This window comes from Entelurus aequoreus, linkage group LG07 (genome assembly GCF_033978785.1).
Source record: "Entelurus aequoreus isolate RoL-2023_Sb linkage group LG07, RoL_Eaeq_v1.1, whole genome shotgun sequence".
Lineage (NCBI taxonomy): Eukaryota > Metazoa > Chordata > Actinopteri > Syngnathiformes > Syngnathidae > Entelurus > Entelurus aequoreus.
Window position 1 is genome coordinate 64,813,006 of NC_084737.1, and position 19,461 is coordinate 64,832,466.

The window sequence follows — 19,461 nt, forward strand, 5'->3', positions numbered from 1 at the left end:
AGAAGGCGAGTGCAGTTAAGAAGTGCACAAGACACAAAACTTATTTAGGAATGATCTAACACTCTCAATAGAGCAGAAAAGGCTAGACTTACAAAGACGACTGTGTACAGCAGGGGTCCCCAAACTACGGCCCGCCCGCGGGCCGTCCATAATCCGGCCCACGGGATGTCCCACGTTAAAAAAAAAAAAAGTATATATATATACATATATATATATATATATATATATGTATATATATATATATATATATATATATGTATATATATATATATATATATATATATATATATATATATATATATATATATATATATATATATATATATATATTTTGTATTTATTTTTATTTTTTATTTTATGTTATTTTAATTTTTTAATTATTTTTTAAAATCTGTCTTTTCTTTTTTTTTTTTTTTTTTTTTTTTGGCGGGTTAAAGTCAAGTTTATTTAGAAACAGTCAACAGAAATATTCCTTCATCGTGGGCGCAAAAGACAGCTGACAACATTTAGTAGCAAACAACACAGTAGTAGCAGAGGGGGAACATTTGAAGGCAAACAAAAGTTGTGCAATGTAGCAAAACTAAAGTGTCATAGCTCCTACACTATTAAGTGGCTTGATGAGAACAAACTACACACAAAAACGTCATTACTCGCAGTACTACAGTATTTATACCATTGCTTCACATTTGGCTGTTCGGCTTCCGGTCAAAAAGAAAAAAAAAAAAACCTTCACCATTTATTCTCCAAAAATGGGAGAAGATATTATTGAAAACAATGAAAAATGAACTGGATTCCAGTCAGCATCATGACGTGTGAGAGAGGAGTGCAATGAGAGGAAAGGTGTGCGTCAGGAGGGTTACAGAGTGTGCAATGAGAGGAGGGTTACAGAGTGAGGCCTCATTGGTGGGCTGGCACTGTTAGCAAAGCCTCCTCTGTCTTTTCTAATACATTTTCTACTGCTTGTTACTCTCGGGGTCTCCTAGCCGCTCAAGCAAATCATATTGTCAAAACATGCATTTTCACCATCAATAACGTGACATCATCGCACCGCAGTGTTGGGCAAGCGCGCGGCAAGTGCGCTCAGCATTCATATATGCAGTTAAGAGTGAGTAATTCGGTGCGGCCCCTTTAAGTGACCGTCGGGAGATTTATCCAAAGGTGGGGGTTTGTTGTGACCGCCATTTTGAGTCGCTTTATGTTAGGAGTCATTCATTCTCATCTTTGATGGAATAAACGGTGCACACGTTTTTTGTGGGTTAAGAGATACTTCAAGTTGTCTTGCTTTAAATATATATATATATATATATATATATATATATATATATATATATATATATATATATATATATATATATATATATATATATATATATATATATATATATATATATATATATATATATATATATATATACTACCGTTCAAAAGTTTGGGGTCACATTGAAATGTCCTTATTTTTGAAGGAAAAGCACTGTATTTTTCAATGAAGATAACTTTAAACTAGTCTTAACTTTAAAGAAATACACTCTATACATTGCTAATGTGGTAAATGACTATTCTAGCTGCAAATGTCTGGTTTTTGGTGCAATATCTACATAGGTGTATAGAGGCCCATTTCCAGCAACTATCACTCCAGTGTTCTTATGGTACAATGTGTTTGCTCATTGGCTCAGAAGGCTAATTTATGATTAGAAAACCCTTGTGCAATCAAGTTCACACATCTGAAAACAGTTTAGCTCGTTACAGAAGCTACCAAACTGACCTTCCTTTGAGCAGATTGAGTTTCTGGAGCATCACAGTTGTGGTGTCAATTAAACGCTCAAAATGGCCAGAAAAAGAGAACTTTCATGTGAAACTCGACAGTCTATTCTTGTTCTTAGAAATGAAGGCTATTCCATGCGAGAAATTGCTAAGAAATTGAAGATTTCCTACAACGGTGTGTACTACTCCCTTCAGAGGTCAGCACAAACATGCTCTAACCAGAGTAGAAAAAGAAGTGGGAGGCCGCGTTGCACAACTGAGCAAGAAGATAAGTACATTAGAGTCTCTAGTTTGAGAAACAGACGCCTCACAGGTCCCCAACTGGCATCTTCATTAAATAGTACCCGCAAAACACCAGTGTCAACATCTACAGTGAAGAGGCGGCTGCGGGATTCTGGGCTTCATGGCAGAGTGGCAAAGAAAAACCCATATCTGAGACTGGCCAATAAAAGAAAAAGATTAAGATGGGCAAAAGAACACAGACATTGGACAAAGGAAGACTGGAAAAAAGTGTTGTGGACGGATGAATCCAAGTTTGAGGTGTTTGGATCACAAAGAAGAACGTTTGTGAGACGCAGAACAACTGAAAAGATGCTGGAAGAATGCCTGACGCCATCTGTTAAGCATGGTGGAGGTAATGTGATGGTCTGGGGTTGCTTTGGTGCTGGTAAGGTGGGAGATTTGTACAGGGTAAAAGGGATTCTGAATAAGGAAGGCTATCACTCCATTTTGCAACGCCATGCCATACCCAGTGGACAGCGCTTGATTGGAGCCAATTTCATCCTACAACAGGACAATGACCCAAAACACACCTCCAAATTGTGCAAGAACTATTTAGAGAAGAAGCAGGCAGCTGGTATTCTATCGGTAATGGAGTGGCCAGAGCAGTCACCAGATCTGAACCCCATTGAGCTGTTGTGGGAGCAGCTTGACCGTATGGTACGCAAGAAGTGCCCATCCAACCAATCCAACTTGTGGGAGCTGCTTCTAGAAGCGTGGGGTGCAATTTCTCCAGATTACCTCAACAAATTAACAGCTAGAATGCCAAAGGTCTGCAATGCTGTAATTTCTGCAAATGGAGGATTCTTTGACGAAAGCAAAGTTTGATGTAAAAAGTCTTATTTCAAATACAAATCATTGTTTCTAACTTTGTCAATGTCTTGACTGTATTTTCTATTCATTTCACAACGTATGCTGGTGAATAAGTGTGACTTTTCATGGAAAACACAAAATTGTTTGGGTGATCCCAAACTTTTGAACGGTAGTGTATATATATTAGAGATGTGCGGTTTGCGGACACAACCGCGGACTCCGCGGATAATCTGCGGGTCGGGCGGATGCATGACGAAAAAAATAGACTTTAAATAGATTCGGGCGGGTGGCGGTTGAACCAATTCAGAAAAAAAAATACATAGTTAAATGTTGTTACCCACATACGAAAAACGAGCAGCACTCTTTGAAACAGGCAATTATTCATCAGGCACTGCTGCAGCTGTCACGCCAAATTTCTTCCCCCTACAAAAACCTTCCCCCCATTTACTTCCGGGGCTGCGTCCAATAAAATCACAAAGTTGCCGGAGGTCCTTAACCGGCATGCGACTGTCCTGTTTCGCGCCTGTACAAAAAATAAACAATAATCGATTTCTTCAGATTCCAGCAGCTGTCAAAGACGAAGTATCCTTCCAGCGACGGGCAGTCAAAGCCGAAGTGCTATCGATCGCTGTCAATGACGTAAGAGGAAACATGACCACAGAAGTAAATGGGGGGGAGGAAGGTTTTTGTAGGGGGAAGAAATTTGGCGTGACACAGCTGTCACGCCAAATTTCTTCCCCCGTACAAAAGCCTTCCACCCCATTTACTTCCAGGGCTGCGTCCAATAAAGTCACAAAGTTGCCGGGGGTCCTTAACCCGCACGTGACTGTCCTGTTTCGCGCCTGTACAAAAAAATAAATAATCGATTTCTTCAAATTCCAGCAGCTGTCAAAGACGAAGTATCCTTCCAGCGACGGGCAGTCAAAGCCGAAGTGCTATCGATTGCTGTCAATGACCACGGAAATAAATGGGGGGGGGGGGGGGGGGGGGGGAGGTTTTTGTAGGGGGAAGAAATTTGGTGTGACAGCTGCAGCAGTGCCTGATGAATAATTGCCTGTTTCAACGAGTGCTGCTCGTTTTTCGTATATGGGTAACAACATTTAACTATGTATTTTTTGGCACGCATTGAATGTCTCTGCTGCATTGGATCTGTCTCCTTTCTTTAACAGGAATGCCTTGCATCGTCTATATTAGATATATAACAACGGGTGGGTGGCGGGGTGGCGGGCAGTTGTGGTTTTGATAAAATGTTAGTTCGGGTGGATGACGACTTTTGTGATGCGGTTGCGGATTAAATAATTGCCTATCCGCGCATCTCTAATATATATATATATATATATATATATATATATATATATATATATATCATATATATATATATATATATATATATATATATATATATATATATATATATACATACATACATACATATATATATATATATATATATATATATATATATATATATATATATATATATATATATATATATATATATATATATATATATATATATATATATATATATATATATATATATATATATATATATATACGTACATACATACATATATATATATATATACGTACATACATACATATATATATATATATATACGTACATACATACATATACAGCCCGGCCACCGGCAACATTTTTTTAACCCAATGCGGCCCCCGAGTCTAAAAGTTTGGGGACCTCAGAGTGTTGGGGTCTCCGAGCTTGGAAATTTTCTCCAGAGTTCAGGATGAGAGATAAACGGTATCTGCATTCTTCTGCATGTCTTGCATGTACAAAAACATTTACAATAAAACATCTTTCAAGTCCTTCCATAATACCTTCTGCCTTTCATTTGCTCCATCTGTGTTGTAAAAAATGAATTAAAGTGCATAGTGCAAATAACACAAAGATAGACAAATAATCACGCTTGTGGGGGTATACTGTCGGCCAAGAGTTGGTTTACATATGCTATACAATTCAAAATGTTATTCTAAGGGTAAAAAATGATACCAAAACATGCTGTGTGTACTGGTGTAAAATGTGAATGGGGTGTGGGATTTGCACACCTATACTTCTATAGCGCCAATATACCTGCAACACTGCAGCTGTTTTGTCTTTTGTTTAGTCTCATGGTCATCTGCTGACGTGAGCGCAGAAAGATGAGTCAAACCTGCGTCACGCATGATCGTGACTGGCCATTGTAATGTTTTTTTTTTATATATACTTTGCGCCATCACCAGCACGTGGAAAGGAAGTGTAGCGGTAGGTGCACAGCACACAACTCCTCCATCGCCCCCACAGACGCCATACACGCCATGCCCACTGTACCTCCGCGGAGTTAATGTTATTTTTGCCGCGCCATTCGTGTCCTGTGAGCGCCAACCGCCGCCTGGCTGGATCCTCCACGCGTGCAGGGATGTTGCACACGGACTTACAGTAGCAGAGCCTCGATGAAGAACATTTCCTTCGCCACGGCGTCCTAACGCTACCTCCACTTTTCAGAAGGTAGGTGCTCTATTCTCTTCTTTTTACAATCTTACGACTCCATCCATCCATTTCCTACCGCTTGTCCCTTACGACTCCTTTCGTGTCAATTGAAATGAGTTCCTCATCGTCCACTCCTACTCCGCCCAGCATTTGTTTGTACTTCTTGTAAAGGGGCGCCATTTCTCCCCCACCTTAACACGCATCGTTTGTCATTCATCACCATGAACATCTGTCTCCTCATTGGGACGATCAGCGCCATGTCCTTATTTGTTTAGTGATTCATTTGACCTTGATGAGGCAGCAGAGGTCATATCCACCTTTAGCAAAATGTAGCTCCTGTCTGTTGTTCTCATCTCCATATATAGACAAGTTGTCTCTCCCGTTCTGTTTAAAGCCTAAATGATATTCATGTCCTCTAAATCAATCAATCAATCAATCAATGTTTATTTATATAGCCCTAAATCACAAATGGCATACAGTAAAACAAATACTGCCTAGGTGTCAAAGTCAAGGCTCGCGGGCCGGATCATCTATGGCCCCCATTTTTATACTTGATGGGATATAAATACATTGCAATGGTTGTTCATTCCTTGTTGTACAAACTCCTTTTTCCATATGAGTTGGGAAATTGTGTTAGATGTAAATATAAACGGAATACAATGATTTGCAAATCCTTTTCAACCCATATTCAATTGAATGCACTACAAAGACAAGATATTTGATGTTCAAACTCATAAACTTTTTTTTTTTTTTTTTGCAAATAATAATTAACTTAGGATTTCATGGCTGCAACAAGTGCCAAAGTAGTTGGGAAAGGGCATGTTCACCACTGTGTTACATGGCCTTTCCTTTTAACAACACTCAGTAAACGTTTGGGAACTGAGGAGACACATTTTTTAAGCTTCTCAGGTGGAATTCTTTCCCATTCTTGCTTGATGTACAGCTTAAGTTGTTCAACAGTCCGGGGGTCTCCGTTGTGGTATTTTAGGCTTCATAATGCGCCACACATTTTCAATGGGAGACAGGTCTGGACTACAGGCAGGCCAGTCTAGTACCCGCACTCTTTTACTATGAAGCCACGTTGATGTAACACATGGCTTGGCATTGTATTGCTGAAATAAGCAGGGGCGTCCATGGTAACATTGCTTGGATGGCGACATATAATAAATAAATGGGTTATACTTGTATAGCGCTTTTCTACCTTCAAGGTACTCAAAGCGCTTTGACAGTATTTCCACATTCACCCATTCACACACTGATGGCGGGAGCTGCCATGCAAGGCACTAACCAGCACCCATCAGGAGCAAGGGTGAAGTGTCTTGCCCAAGGACACAACGGACATGACTAGGATGGTAGAAGGTGGAATTAAACCCCAGTAACCAGCAACCCTCCGATCGCTGGCACGGCCATTCTAACTAACTTCGCCACGCCGTCCCTATGTTGCTCCAAAACCTGTATGTACCTTTCAGCTTTAATGGCGCCTTCACAGATGTGTAAGTTACCCATGTCTTGGGCACTAATACACCCCCATACCATCACAGATGCTGGCTTTTCAACTTTGCGCCTATAACAATCCGGATGGTTCTTTTCCTCTTTGGTCCGGAGGACACGACGTCCACAGTTTCCAAAAACAATTTGAAATGTGGACTCGTCCGACCACAGAACACTTTTCCACTTTGTATCAGTCCATCTTAGATGAGCTCAGGCCCAGCAAAGCTGACGGCGTTTCTGGGTGTTGTTGATAAACGGTTTTCGCCTTGCATAGGAGAGTGTTAACTTGCACTTACAGATGTAGCGACCAACTGTAGTTACTGACAGTGGGTTTCTGTAGTGTTCCTGAGCCCATGTAGTGATATCCTTTACACACTGATGTCGCTTGTTGATGCAGTACAGCCTGAGAGATCGAAGGTCACAGGCTTAGCTGCTTACGTGCAGTGATTTCTCCAGATTCTCTGAACCCTTTAATGATATTACGGACCGTAGATGGTGAAATCCCTAAATTCCTTGCATTAGCTGGTTGGGAAAGGTTTTTCTTAAACTGTTCAACAATTTGCTCATAATTTGTTGACAAAGTGGTGACCCTCGCCCCATCCTTGTTTGTGAAGGACTGAGCATTTCATGGAATCTACTTTTATACCCAATCATGGCACCCACCTGTTCCCAATTTGCCTGTTCACCTGTGGGATGTTCCAAATAAGTGTTTGATGAGCATTCCTCTACTTTATCAGTATTTATTGCCACCTTTCCCAACTTCTTTGTCACGTGTTGCTGGCATCAAATTCTAAAGTTAAAGTTGTAAAATAAGCCACATTTAAAACATTTTTGTGAAGGCCTTGTAAGTTGTGACCAGTTTAACCTCCTCAGGTACTGAGTTCCACACATTTGCCCTCCTTACTGACCAGGCCGACTTACTGAAAGTGCTCCTGCGCAGAGGAATATAACAGTCACCTCTGACAGAGCCTCGAGTGACACGCTCGCGGCTGTTTCTTTGGCTGATGAACTCTGCCAGAGGATCTGGAGCCAATTCATGCACTACTTCATAGGTCACTTTTAAGTCTGCTAATGTGTGAAGGCTGTCCCAGTTTAAAATACTGTATTTTTTTTTAAATGGCACAGTGATGATAGTGCCTAGGTTTTTTATCCATAACTTTAATTGCTTGTTTGTACAAGATTTCCAATGGGTTTTGTTTTAACTCTGACCAGCCTGAGACCAGCTGGTAAGGCAATAGTTGAAGTGGCTGAAAATCATCGAATGCAAATACAATTTTGCAGCTTCAGTTGACATTGAATTTCGAATTGCACGAACATTTGCGAGATTAAACTTGATTATTATACACAATTTGCCATTATGGGCTTTAAAGGAAAGCTCTGAATCTATTATTAACCCAATATATTTATTTTGGCTGACAATTCGTATTCTTTCTTCATTAATATGTATGTCGGGGTCAGATGATACTTTTTTGTTTTAGTTACATACATGCCTACAGTTTTAGAAAGGTTTAGCTGCAGACAGCACTCCTGCAAACAAGTTGTAACATAGGACATTGTTTTAGTGATTTTAGCAGCAACAATGTCTTTAGTGTGACCAAGAACGAAGAAAACCGTGTCGTCTGCATATATTAAGCCTTCAGGGCAAAACATTAATATAGAGGCTAAATAAAAGGGGGCCTAATATTCACACATGATTAGCCTAAGAGAGTCAGTTTTGCAGTTTTTAACTGATACAGATTGTGTTCGATCATGCAGATATGATTCAATCCAGCTCACAGCATTTTGAGAGAAGTTACATTTTGAGAGCTTGGTAAGAAGAACAGAATGATTTACTGTATCAAATGCTTTCCTGAGGTCCAAAAACACTGCCCCTACAACTCCACCCTATGAACATATGAATATCATGTGTTCATATAATTCATGTAAATATGCATTGAAATAAATATTTGTGATATTGGGTTAGTATTAGAACCGGACCGCCGGCCACAGCCGCCTGCTGCTGTTTTGCATGCACCAATCATCAGTGTTGGCGCTTGGAATTTTCAAAATGGGGTCCCAGGGACCCCATCAAGTCATAAAAATGGGGTCCCACAGTCAATTTTTTATGGTCCCACTTTTTTATAAGCGTTTTGAAAACAAATGATACATGTATGCATTAACCTGTTTTATCTCACATTCTATATTGTGTTTTGGAAAAAGGTCGTCATAAACGTTACTTAATTCATTAAAAAACAAAAGAAAACACATTTTATGCATATGTCAATTAATTCAGTTATTAACATTCATTCCCTTTCTTCTTTCCTTCATGGATCTAGCAAATAAATCAAACAATGTACTAATATAATCTACTTCAAGAAACTCTTCAAACTTAAAGTGTTTACAAAGTACAAAGAAGAAGAACCATGATAAACATTCAGAATTTATCTCATCCATCCATTCATTTTCAAGATAATCTTACTCATCTCACCATATGAAATATAACTAACTTACTTCACCAATTAGTATGTATTTATTTATTTATTTTTATTGTTATTACTTATGGAGTATATTGTGAATAAATTGATAACAGGAAGTGTACAAAAGTTTTAGCAACTGCTATGTAAAGGAAAAAAGGATTAAATAAGCTCTGATTCTTCCTACTCCTTTTCGAACATGTTGAATAGAGAAACTGGAAATTGTAATATCATGTTGTATGCATGCATGTTCCAAATAAACTCAAACTCAACTCAACTCAACTCTAAACTTTACTGCTGCCGGTATTTTTTTTCTATATTTATATTGTAATATTTTCAGAATGTGTTTGTGCTACTTTTGGCCAAAGTAAGACAAAAAAAACAATCTGAAGTTGTCTATATTTTTTAGTTTTAATGCCATGATTTTAATAGTGTGCACAGATTTTCCCCCATGCGGCCCCTGAGCTAAAATGAGTTTGACACCTCTGAAATAATGCCTCAAATCCTTATCAACCATATGGAATGTTATATAGGCATACACATTGCTGCTTTTAAAGGCACAGGCTTCGCCATCATTCTGCCAAGCAATGCATTATGGGTTCACGATGCTGAAGAGTTCAGGGGCGGATTAAGAAATTTTGGCCCCCTGGGCCTGACATGGTCTTGGCCCCTCAACCCCCCGCGCGTGTGGGCGCACACACACGCACGCACTATGCAAGAAATACTGTATACTGTGAACAGACATGCACACTGTACTGTACAGAAGAGTGCACATACTGCACACACACTATTAGGTATACCACACAGACACTGACAAGCACAGGTTTCACACAGACACAGGGGGAGGGGATAAATGGCCTAAAAATAAACATTTTTGAAAATGATTACGCCCACTTCAGTGATGGTGCATTGGGTCATTTGAGAGATATTATGTATTGGAAGTTGGTAGCTATCATGAAATAAACCCCCCAACCCACCCAAAAAACTAAATCGGACATGATTTTTGCCCCCTTTTCCTCCCTTCTATCATTAAAAATAAAATAATATCTTAGGAAAACACATTGGCATAACGGCAGCTGTGCAGCAAATTGAGGCTCAAAGTCTGTATCTATTTGTGGTTAAGCTTGAGGAGAAGGAGAAAGGTAAAATGATAACATGCATCGGAGAGCACCACAAAGAAAGGTGTAGGCCAGTTCATGGTACAAGGGCTGCATGCAGGTCAAGATAGGCCATTTCCAAGAATGCTATAGTGGCTGGACAGGCACTGGACATGTCCTGAACTCAGTGTCAGACGTGGCTGCCGAATACTTGGATGAAGTGAAGCAGCTGACAGATCTCATGCTGCCCCATCTGAAGACTGTCCTGGCCAGGCAGAGGATGGATGAGGAGACCTTCCCAATGGACCCTGTCAGTGAACAGGCTAGTAACATTGATGGCACCCCTGTGCACAACATTGGGATGGAGAGACAATGTGGCAAGGTGGACTACAAACTGAAGAAGTTGGGCACACTGAACGCAGTCAATAGGTCAATAATTTTACAGAAGAGCCAGGAGCTTCAGAGGTTTCAAGGCAGCAGCACAAGCAAAAAGGGAGGTTGAACTCAACTGGAGTAAATTCATGAAGGCAAAATTCGAGAGTAGGGCAGATGAGAAACAAGAGATGGCTCAAAGAAAGGAGAGTAAGAGACTAGACATGCTGGACACACTGAAATCTTTTGATGGCCCCTTCACGATAGTGGGGAAGTTGAAAAGTTCCTTGTGGATGAAAGTCTGCACAAGAATGCAAAGCTGCAGAGAATGAAGCTTGAGGTTCAGTTTGCCAGAGAAAGCACCAAGCTTCTGCCTAAAGTCAATCCTATCTTCACAATCCAGGTGACACTTCCCAGAAATGGCAAAAGTGCAATTCTCCAAGTCATAATGGATACTTAGAATTTTATGGTGGTGGTAAGTATTCATGAAAACAGGTAGCCTAACATTAGTGAATGGGTGAATTCTGGAAATAACCTAAAAATCTTACACAGTGCACCTTTAAGCAAGGGGTTTCTTTCGTGCTTTCAATTTTGCAAAATCATCCACCACATCATTGAAGTCCAACTCTCTTGTCAGCTCACTCTCAATTGCCATTAGAGATAACGCATTTAATCTTTTCTGAGTCATTCTTGTGCGCAGCTCATTTTTTACTCTTGACAAAAGAGAGAATGAGCGTTCTCCCTCACAGTTACTGACCGGTAGAGTGAGAAAAATCTGTAGCGCAATGTATGTATTAGGAAACGTAGGCTGTAGTCCAAAATGTATTATTGTTTTGAGCAGTCCTGAAGGGGTCCTCTCCTCATCAGTGTTGTTGAGCTGTATAAAAGATTTGAACTGTATAAGCTCCTGTCCAAGACTTTCATTGAGGTCAGATGGGTATGATTCAGTGAGAATCTTGGCCTTGTGAAGGACTGAAGCATTGGACTCTGTATCCAAAGAGAAAAGGACACTGAACAAATTGTTCAGATGTTTGTAGGCCTCCAGACGGTGATTAAGGCTTGAACTCAGTTGATCAATAGAGGCAATAAATGTCTCTATTTGAAACAGTTGCCTTCCCTCAAGCACAACATCTGGGGATGCTGATTCATCAGCAAACTTTTTACGTTTCCTCGTCCGTTCAGCCCTGTAAGATGGGGTGCCACCCAACATGTTTAAGGCTTTCTGCTCAAAATGATCAAATAGATCTCTTTGGGAGAGAACAAAGGTGCGCAGAGATTCCAGCAATCTAACTGCTCTACCAAGGTCCATGTCTGCTTTTTGAAGTTGCAGACTTGTGGCCTGAAATCTGGACAGAACAGTGTCCCAAAAGCCTGCCATGAAGGCCATCTCAAGTGAATCCAGCTTCCGCACTAGACTGTCAGCTTCAGTTCGTGTGTCTCGTTTCTCTGTGTCATCAGTGGAAATAACCTGTAGTGCTGCTTTTATTTTACTGTAGTTCTGCCACAGTGCTTTGGTAGATTCTGCACGGCAACTCCAACGCGTGTTGGATAAAGCTTTAAGTGTGAGATCTATGTTGGAATTGCCAAATACCCTGTCCCATCGGTGTGTGGATGCAGTTGTGAAGTTGTAAATAGACTGAATCAAGTCAAAATACTTAGAGACTTCATTTCCACATCTGTCAATGCTGTTGACTCCCACCAAATTCAAAGAGTGAGCTGCACATGGAATATAGTGTATTAATGGGTTGCTTTTCTTTAAGTGAGCCTGCAACCCATTATACCTCCCTGACATGTTGCTGGCATTATCATAAGCCTGCCCCCTGCAATTTGACAGCTCTAACCCTAGATTTTCCAACACAGACATGACACAGTTAGCCAAACTTTCACCTGTATGGCTAGTAATGGGCTCAAAACCCACAAAGCGTTCAACAACACTGCCCTCTTTGCTAACAAAACGGAATATGAATGTCAATTGGTCCACATGAGATAAATCTGGGGTTGAATCCACAATGATAGAGTAGTATTTGCTTGCTTGCAGTTCATCTGCTATAGCCTGTTTGGTTTTTGCACCCATCAATTCAATGAATTCCTCACAAATGGTGGAGGACAGATATGAGGTATTACCTCGACCCATCTGCCCAAACTTTCTGATGTGATCCTTTAGAAAGGGATCAAATTCAGCCAGGACCTCCAGAATACCAAGGTAGTTCCCATTGAGAGGAGACCCTAACGATTCATTTTTACCCCTAAATGCAAGGCCCCTTTCTGCAAGGAATTTAATGACTGCAACAACTCTTTGTAACACCTGCCTCCAATAGCTGCTCTCTGCCTGAAACTGTTTGAACAGGTCTGCATCAACTGTGGCACCTTTGGCGCGGTTCAAGACTGCTTGCATGCAGGTTATGTGCTCAGCACTTCGCTCATGTTCACCAAATCTTTCTGAGTGTTTCCAATCACAATAGCCTGTCACAAAAGAATGCGTTTTTGGGGAAAACAGTTTGCATGCAAAGCAGTAAACATTACCAGTAGAGGGAGAGTACATCAGCCACTCTCTTTGTACTCGTTGTCCATTGGGCAAGTGTGAAGTAAAATGTTCATTGTTTAGGCATCGGGTTTTGCCTCCTAGCCCACTGTTCCTCACAGAAGCTGGATAATGGCTGTGACGGTTGTGAAATGATTTTGCACCTCTTTGAATAAGAACTTCCTTCATTGACTCAGTGAGGGTCTCAGCCCATTTAGCGGGATCACTAGGTAGAGTTGTCACTGTAGATGGTGTTGAAGAAAGATTCAGCTCATTTTCTATGCTGTCCAGAGGTGCAGTGACCTCACATTCATCCGAGCAACTGGCTACTGCTGAATTGGTTGAATCATAAGCATCAGAAGCATTTGGTTCAGTGTCTACACTTGTAGTGGTCTCAGGATCTTGGGAGCTACATGCTAGCTCAGGTGCATTGCTAACCTTAGCTGAATTTGCAGTAGCATTTATAGAATTGCTTTCAGCAGATGTCTTTGTACTGAAGAAGCTGGAGATATTTGGAACACTCTCAAGTAAAACTGATTCCTTTTTTTTCTTTTCTTGCTGAATTTTTTTTCTAGCTCCTCCACTTAAACGTTTATGATCCATATTTCCCTTCTTTCTTTGCACATTGGCTCTTTGCCTATCACAACAGATAAACCAACTATGTGTGTGTGTGTGTGTGTGTGTGTGTGTGTGTGTGTGTGTGTGTGTGTGAGTTTGTTTGTGTGTTTATGATCGGTGCTGCTTCCTTCAAGTGTGTGAGGTGATTTAGAAAACTAGCAACCCAGCATCAACACTCCAAAGCAGAGAATAACAGCTTACTAGCATAGACAATTGAGAGCAGAGAATCAACTGATTCGTCTGATAGACAGCAGGAGAGCAGAGTGGTCAGTGATGATCGAATCAAGAAAATGTCTAAATGGCAAGGGAACAGACTGATTTGTACTGAGGAGAAAGAGAGAGAGAGCCAATTACAGTGAAATATATTCCAAAAGAGCCAAGTGACTAGCTGAAGGCAGGGACAAATGCCTTGGAGTGACCAACAAGAGTGCAAAGTACCAAATGGCAAAATGTGGAAAGACCAACAGGCAGATCTGCTTTTACCTCTTATCTTCACAACCAAAAAGTTGCTAAATGATGTTTTCAGTCGCTAGCCAGGTATGGCCAAAAGACGCGAAATCTAGCGGCAAAGTCGGTCAATCACACTGACAGTGAAACAAATATTTTGAAAAGATAATAATTGTACACCTTTGTGCACTTTAGTCTTCTATCTAAATATTTTCACAAAGGACACCAAGGCAGCTTGCTAGCTATGATGGGAGCAACAATGTCTGATAGACAGCAGGAGAGCAGAGTGGTCAGTGATGATCCAATCAAGAAAATGTCTAAATGGCAAGGGAACAGACTGATTTGTACTGAGGAGAAAGAGAGAGCCAAGTACAGTTAAATATATTCCAGAGCCAAGTGACTAACTGAAGGCAAAGACAACAGCCAGATACCTTAGCAGAGACCAACAAGAATTCAAAGTACCTAATAGCAAGATGGCGAGACCAACACAATAAATTGTATTAGGATTTAATTTATTAACGTTAATCTTAACAGCCAAAAAGTTGCTGAATAATGTTTGTAGTCGCTAGCCAGGTATGCCCAAAACAAGAGTCGCTAAACCTAGCAGCAAAGTTGCTTAATTGCAACACACTCTAGGATTCAGGGGAATTAAGGATAATAAAGATATTAATTGTACAACTTTTTGTACTTTTTTTCTAGTTTTTTGAGTCGCCAGCCATGTATGGCCAAAAGTCGCTAATTGAATGCCAACGTTGCTTAATCGCCAACACACTGGGACTCACTGAAGGACTGACTGAATAAAAAAGATAATTAAGATAATTGTGTACTTTTCTCTTCTGATATTTTCTCTAAGTACCCCAAGCTATCTGCAAGCAGCAATAATGTCTGACAGACAGGAGAGCAGAGTGGTCAGTGATGAATGGCAAGGGAACAGGCTGATTTGTACTGAGGAGAAAGAGAGAGAGAGAGCCAATTACAGTGAAATATATTCCAAAAGAGCCAAGTGACTAGCTGAAGGCAGGGACAAATGCCTTGGAGTGACCAAGAAGAGTGCAAAGTACCAAATGGCAAAATGTGGGAAGACCAACAGGAAGATCTGCTTTTACCACTTATCTTCACAACCAAAAAGTCGCTAAATGATGTTTTTAGTCGCTAGCCAGGTATGGCCAAAAGACGCGAAATCTAGCGGCAAAGTCGGTCAATCACACAGTGAAACAAATAATTTTAAAAAGATAGTAATCGTACAATGTCTTGTACTTTTGTCTTCTTTCTTAATATTTCTCAAAGGACACCAAAATGTCGCTATCTGCAGGCAGCTTGCTAGCTATGATGGCAGCAACAATGTACCTTAGAGTGACTGACCAACAAGAGCTCAAAGTACCTAATGGCAAAATGTGGAGAGACAGACACAATAAATTGCATTAAGATGAAGAGAACTGTTGCTATTATTAATCTTAACATCAACCAGAAAGTCGCTAAATGTCACCAGCCAGGTATGGCCAAAAGTCGCTTAATTGGCCACACACAGTAACAGAGAAACTAACAAAAAAAAGATCATAAAGATAATAGTTGTACAACTGTGTGTACTTTTGTCTTCTTTCTAAATATTTTCCCAAAGGACACCAAAATGTTGCTATCTGCAGGCGGGAGCGTGCCTATGTTCCCCGGGTCCTATGTTCCCCGGGTCCTATGTTCCCCGGTTGTTCCTGGGTCTTTGTATGCGACCGGGGAACTTAGGACCCTTTTTCTAAAAAAGGGTCCTATGTTCCCTGCATTGTATCTGGCGAAATTGCGAAATTGTGCCCTGACCAAAACCATCCCTAAACCTAACCTGTCACAGGGCGTTGTGGAGCACTTTTTTTTGGCGAAATTGTGCCCTGACCAAAACTATCCCTAAACCTAACCTGTCACAGGGCGTTGTGGAGCACTTTTTTGGCGAAATTGTGCCCTGACCAAAACCATCCCTAAACCTAACCTGTCACAGGGCGTGCGGCAGCAGATAGAGCAACTCAAACGCGAACTTCCTTCCTTCGACAACTTAAACGCGTCTCTGTCATGCGTGTCTGCGTGCGTCTTACTTAGTCGCGCATTGGAAGCAGCGGGGAACATAGAACCCTTTTCTGGAAAAAGTGTTGTACGTTCCCCGCAGCGGGGAACATAGAACCCTTTTTTTAAAAAGGGTCCTTAGTTCCCCGGTAGAGGGGAACATAGGACCCGGGTAACATAGGGACGGGGAACATAGGGATGACCCGCTGCAGGCAGCTTGCTAGCTATGATGGCAGCAACGATGTCTGCCAGACAGGAGAGAGTGGTCAGTGACGATCGAATCGAGAAAATTACAAAATGGGTCAAAGACCAAAAAGTTATTAACTGACAGCAGTGACAAATGTCAGACTGTAAACTTTCTCGAAAGAAAAGGACAAAATGGGAAGATGCTGATAATAACAGCAAAATGGAAAATATAAGAATTTCCAAGTAATGCTCAACTCAAGTGTGTGTGTGTGTGTGTGTGCGCGCGTTAAACTTCTTGTTGAATGATTTCAAATTATCTCTGAGTCTGAACTGAGGGAAAGCAAACCAAATTTTGAGCAGTCTCTCACGAGTTCAAAATACCAAATGAGGAGATTCTAAAAGAACAGACCGGTTTATGAAAGACTTGATGGGGGAGGGGCACAGCTAAGAATACTTGAGTGAGATTCTGTGATCCAAATTCGAGATAGAGCTTTTTGATAATGATAATTTGTCAGAGTAAGGTTGTGTAATCAAAATTTGAGAATGAGCTTTGTCAATCAATCAAGAATATTTGCATTAAGTTCTGTGATCAAAATTCAGAAACAACCTTTAATAATTGATAAAGAATATGTGAGTGAGGTTGTGTGATCCATCCAATTTGAGAATTAGCTTTGATAATAATGATTGAGAGCCTCTGGCCCTCTGTGGATCATGGCCGCGGGGCCAATTTTGCCTGGCCCCTTGGGGCCTCTGTGGGTCGTGGCCGCGGGGCCAAGTTGGCCTGGCCCCTTGGGGCCTCTGACCCTCTATGGATCGGGGCCAAGTTGGCCTGACCCCTCGGGGCCTCTGGCCCTCTATGGATCATGGCCGCGGGGCCAAGTTGGCCTGACCCCTTAGGACCTCAGGCCCTCTGTGGGTCGCGGCCGCGGGGCCAAGTTGACCTGGCCCCTTGGGGCCTCTTACCCTCTATGGATCGTGGCCGCGGGGCCAAGTTGACCTGGCCCCTTGGGGCCTCTGGCCTTCTGTGGCTCGCGGCCGCGGGGCCAAGTTGGCCTGGCCCTTTGGGGCCTCTGGCCTTCTGTGGGTCGTGGCCGCGGGGCCAAGTTGGCCTGGCCCCTTGGGGCCTCTGACCGTCTATGGATCGTGGCCGCGGGGCCAAGTTGACCTGGCCCCCTGGGGCCTCTGACCCTCTATGGATCGTGGCCGCGGGGCCAAGTTGGCCTGGCCCCTTGGGGCCTCTGACCGTCTATGGATCATGGCCGCGGGGCCATGTTGGCCTGGCCCCTTGGGGCCTCTGGCCCTCTGTGGGTCGCGGCCGCGGGGCCAAGTTGACCTGGCCCCTTGGGGCCTCTTACCCTCTATGGATCATGGCCGCGGGGCCAAGTTGGCCTGGCCCCTTGGGGCTTAAGATTATTATTTTTGCAAAAGTAGTTTTGCTTGGGTCGCGGCCGCGGGGCCAAGTTGGCCTGGCCCCTTGGGGCCTCTGGCCCCCTGGGCCTGGGCCCGGTAGGCCCGGTCATTAATCCACCTATGGAAGAGTTGTGTGGTTTTGCAGAATCACTATTGAGCAGATGACTGTAATTGATAGGTGAGGTGCATTCAGGTAGAAATCAGATGTCTCTATCAGCCTTTACATTTCGAAGTATCAGTGCCAATGGTTAGCATTTCTAATTAGATTAATCATTCATTTTAATAAGTTATGACTAAAATTCCAGTCCGTGTTATTGTGTTTCATTTTGTGGTGACGAGTGGTGGGAATCTTTGGGCACACCACGATTCGATTCCGATTACGATTCAGGAGCTACGATTTTATTAAAAATCGATTATTGATGCATCTTTAGTTTATGTTGTGGTTAGAGTGTCCGTCCTGAGATCGGTAGGTCGGAAGTTCAAACCCCGGCCGAATCATACAAAAAACTATAAAAATGTGACCCATTACCTCCCTGCTTGGCACTCGGCATCAAGGGTTGGAATTGGGCGTTAAATCACCAAATGAGTCCTGAGCGCGGCCACCGCTGCTGCTCACTGCTCCTCTCACCTCCCAGTGGGTGGAACAACGGGATGGGTCAAATGCAGAGAGTAATTTCACCACACCTAGTGTGTACAGTGTATGAGTGATACTTTAACTTTAACTTTATATTGCTGCAATTTTTACATTTATTTTTTGCTTCACTAAAAAAGCATTAATCACTTGCAACTTTTAAAAACGGGGTATTTGTAATAGGAAACAGTTGAATTAATTCCCATGACATTTATTAAATTAAATAAATACCCTATAATAAAGGGTGAGGTGGCCCGCTGTGGTCAGCCAAATTTTAGAACTGTCTGATTACTTTTTTTACAATGAATACATAATCAATTATTGATGTTTACTAATTGATTTTAAAATCGCCCTCATCCGAATTGCAATGCATCTAAAAATCGATGATTTCCCCCACCTCTAGTGGTGACTCCAGAGAGAAGGGAATATATATGCACCTAAAGTGGACCTATGATCATTTTAAACTACATTTAAAACATTTCCTTAGAAACAAACTTCTAGAATATATGTATTGGATGTGCAGTGAGGTAAATTTTGCGTAAATCTTCCTGCTTCATAGTCACATTTATGGGGCAGCGCAGCTCGGTTGGTAGAGCTGCTGTGCCAGCAACCTGAGGGTTCTAGGTTTGATCCCTGCTTCTGCCATCCTACTCACAGCTGTTGTGTCCTTGGGCAAGACACTTCCCCCACTTTTTTTTTTTTACCAATGATTGGGCAGCACGGCGGAAGAGGGGTTAGTGCATCTGCCTCACAATACGAAGGTCCTGAGTAGTCGTGAATTCAATTCCGGGCTCTGGATCTTTCTGTGTGGAGTTTGCATGTTCTCCCCGTGACTGCGTGGGTTC

The 19,461-nt window shown here is 41.8% G+C and overlaps 1 protein-coding gene across 1 annotated transcript in view; it reads left to right on the top strand.

Annotated features, from left to right (window-relative positions):
• The first annotated feature begins 5,042 nt into the window (after positions 1-5,042).
• slc6a17 (solute carrier family 6 member 17) overlaps positions 5,043-19,461 on the top strand; it is a 65,758-nt gene continuing 51,339 nt past the window's right edge. The window contains exon 1 of the mRNA XM_062054218.1: positions 5,043-5,362. The gene's annotated coding sequence lies outside the window, so the exon portion shown is untranslated. The remainder of the gene's footprint in view (positions 5,363-19,461) is intronic.